Source organism: Sinocyclocheilus anshuiensis, unplaced genomic scaffold (genome assembly GCF_001515605.1).
Source record: "Sinocyclocheilus anshuiensis isolate Anshui unplaced genomic scaffold, SAMN03320099.WGS_v1.1 scaffold112, whole genome shotgun sequence".
NCBI classification, from domain to species: Eukaryota; Metazoa; Chordata; class Actinopteri; order Cypriniformes; family Cyprinidae; genus Sinocyclocheilus; species Sinocyclocheilus anshuiensis.
In genome coordinates this window covers 2,951,371-2,955,353 of record NW_015557175.1, presented here as the reverse complement: position 1 = coordinate 2,955,353, position 3,983 = coordinate 2,951,371, and the positions used below count along the sequence as shown (strand labels likewise).

The following is a 3,983-nucleotide window of genomic DNA, read 5'->3' as shown; positions in this document are numbered from 1 at the left end:
TTATTAATTACGATTATCACAATTTACATTGAATGATGTTTATACCATTGTTTGATGCAACTGCATGCCGTATTTTTATATGAAAATAAACAAGCTGAAAACACCAACTAAAAAACTTTGTGCTTTTCTATAGTATTAAGCCTCAAATGTCAACTATACATTGGATTGGTTTCTACTTTAAATGATTAAAAAGTAAAAATATGAATGGTATTATAATGTTATACTAAAACTAAAATTAAAATAATGGGAAAAACCCTTAAGATAACATGTAGAAAGACAAAAACGCATCTTAAGCACGCAGAATAGCATAAGTGGACTTTGAACGATTAATTGCCGCTTTGAACGATTACGTAATTGTGGCATCCATAATTGCAATCGTGATTAGAAATTCGATTAATTGTGCAGCCCTACTATGCAGTGTTATTTTAGTTATTTTCAGTGTTATTATTATATTTCTGTACCTGAATACTACCGACCTTATTTTATTTGTAACTTTATTCTGTTGTATTTATCTATCTATGCTTGTAATTTGTGCATTTGTGCTTATTTTTTACTGGCAGTTCACTTGTCTTTAATCATGTTTGAACTTTCTTAGTTAGGCTAGTAGTTTTTGCTGTGGTATCGAAGAAGTACTTGGCTTTAAGTAATCAATGGAAAGCAAAGTTACATTGAAATATTTTTTTTTCTTGCTGATCTGAAAAACAATCCAATCCGTGACTCAAAAAACGTAATATGATCCGAACCGTGAGTTTTGTGATCCGTTGAACCACTAATTTAATATTACATTTGTTAGTCATCATTAAAACGGACAACTTTCATTAGTTGTAAACTACCATGCCTACCTAGATGGCATTTCTGCATTTTATAGGTGCCTTCAGAACTTTTGTAACCTACAAAACTCAATCTAGGTAAGCAGCTCACTAGGTTATGAAACGCGGTCAGTCTTCAGACCATGTGTCGAACACCAAACCGAATGAGACACTGCAAGAGAGGTTTTTGAATTTGTTTGCCAAGTGAAAATCTGATTGAAAGTGCACCTTTTCCCCAAGAAGATGGTAGTGCACTTCATCTAATTTCCCATTTTTCCACTTTTAATGATAACAATAGTGGAACAGGAACAGGAATGAGAGAAATGATTAGGAAATGGCAGATTCGAAATGCATCCGCATGACCAGATTGAGCGGCATAAGTCACATTTTTAAAACCAAATGGTCCTTTAATGCATGAATGAATAAAATCCATGCAGAACGCTAAAGCTAGGCAAATTACAACTACAGACTCCCAAACTGTCTGACTCGAGGTCACCGTCAATAGGCCGATGGCTGCCGTATCTGAAGTATGTATCTAGCACTAAGGTAATGGCTGCCATGTTTGAAGTATCCCTCAGTCTTTGGGCCGAGTGAAGTTAAGTGCCTTTGACAGGGCTCTGCTGCTCTCATCGGGTGTCTATTGTGACCTGCGCGCCCTCCTTGCACGTCCATTCATTGCCTGAAAACACTAAAAACCAAGTCAAAGGTCAACCTGCCAGAGTGCACACATCTCCATGGCAACATGGCCCTATTAAGGCCGAACTCACGGGCCTCTTAACACGCTCTTGTGCACAAAAGAACTATTAGTAAGGAAGGCCGGACGGAGATGCGTGTGAGCTTCTATGAGCGTAAGGGAAGCATAGAGATGGGGCAAAGGTTTTTTTTTTTTAGGAAACAATGTGAAAAATGGCATGCTGAGGACTTGCGTGAACACCGAGTAATGATGCAAATGAATTGTTCATTGAAAATTTGAAGAAAAAGTGACGTGTGGCCAAATGTGGTGTCCCATACTCGGAATTTGTGCTCTGTATTTAACCCATCCAAGTGCACACACACAGCAGTGAGTAGTGAACACACACACACACCAGGAGCAGTGGGCAACCATTTTTGTCGCAGCGCCCGGGGAACAGTTATGGGTTCAGTGCCGGTACAGAGACTCGAACCCACAACCTTTGGGTTACAAGTCAGACTCTCTAACCATTAAGCCCCAATCTGAACTGATTTCTGGAAATTAACCGAACTTACCAACACTAACTCTGTTATTGCTACTAAAGTTTAAACCAAATACTTTTTTTTTTAATTTAGTAAGCTTAATGGTCAAATTAAAGAGCATTAAAATCATTGCAATATTCACATTTGTAACAATTATACTGCCAGACAAATCATCGTGAATATATTGTGAATACTCAATAAACTGCAAAGTCCTGGTGGACATTTGCATGAGTTACAGAGGTCTCGTTTTTAATAATGGTTGGAAACTTGGACAACCAAAACCGATATTCTGATTTTTGCTCTATGATATTTAAATTAGCACAGTTAGGATTATTGTGTGCCCATGTTATCATATTAAAAGAACAGATTACCAAAAATGGAAAATTCTCTCACCCTCAAGGTGTTCCAAACCTGTATGAGTTTCTTTCTTCTATTTTGTAGAATGTCGGTAACCAAACTGTTGATGGTAGCCATTGTTTGGTTTGAACATTCTTCAAAATATCTTCTTTTGCATTCAAAGTAATTCATACAGGTTTGGAACAACTTGAGGGTGAGTAAATAATGACAGAATTTTCATTTTTGGGTGAACTGTCCCTTTAAAACTGGTTCAGCGCCCTTATTTGTTCAGTTTAATGTGTCCTTATCACATCTCTGTATCAAGAAGGAAATGTAGCTGTGATTCAGTCATCATCTATGACTTCCTGTAGAAGTGAATCAGAAGAGACGATGAAGATTTTTTTCATAGTTGGAATAATACCATTGCATTGACCATGGATAGGCTTTTATTCACACCACACTCGTAGAATGAGAGACAGAGCTGATGGAGTCGAGCGTGATGGAATAATTGAGCTATTGTACTCAAGAACACAATGCAATGTCAGTCGAAACCTTACGCATAATTAGAAGCACAAGAAAATAATCAGGGCATCTGTCGAGAGCTGGCGTTCTATCAGCGCCGAGGGCAGGTGGCCATATTGTTTCAGTCAATTACCAGTGTGCTCGGAGGTTTTTCAGTACCTGGCATACCTTGTTACAGATTCTTCTACAAATATTAAGCTCACAAGAAGGCAATATTTTTAACCCTTAATGGTGATGGATAAAGACCTTTATATTAACTGCCTTTACTCCAGCTCTTTGGGGGGATTTTAGTTTGAGAAACTCTTCAGTCTGCCAGGTTAAATTAGTCTGAAACATTTTCATAATAACCCCATAAACCGTAGCTGTTGAATGGATGACTGATGGAGCCGGCTGTCAAATGAACGACTGGATGTTTACTATAAAAATTTTAACTGAGGTGTGTGTGTGTGTGTGTGTGTGAATACACTAGACATGAGGCTGAGTAATCTTTATTTAAACATGCAAGTGAATGCAAACACTTCTAGCTCAATATCATGTTTTGTTAAGAACCAGTATGTGCCAGAATGCAACTCATAATATGAGTATGGATGAACAATATATTGGCATCATCCAATAATCATATCTTAATCAGTTTCAGTCTGACAAGTAAAATATGCTGATATATTTAAATGCCGTTGATAAATAAGCTGATAAATTATAGGCAGATGATCATGATCCTACATTATATTTTGTTATTTTTTTATTAAATTAAAAATGAAATATTTGCTCAGAGCCTGTAAGATTTTTTTTTAATCCATGGCACACATGAATTGTTTATTCTCTGCCTTTATTTTATTTTATTTTTTTATTGTGCGTTTATTTTCTATTTTAAGTTTCATAAAATAAACTTGGCCATAGGCATATCACATTTTGGTAAAATTTTTTGGTAAATACAAGATCTATAAAGTATAACATTAGTTAATAAAAATACAATTCCTTGTTGTTTGTTCATGGTAGTTCACAGTGTGTTAATATTAACAGATACAACTTTTGATTTTAAGAATGTTAAAAAAATGTTAAAATTTACATTGACAAATTTTGACAATAAATTGACAAAAAAAAGAA

The 3,983-nt window shown here is 35.9% G+C and overlaps 1 pseudogene; it reads right to left on the bottom strand.

The window, feature by feature from the left end:
- Positions 1-3,983, bottom strand: part of LOC107678449 (transcription factor 7-like 1-B) — a 73,453-nt pseudogene that overhangs the window by 36,169 nt on the left and 33,301 nt on the right.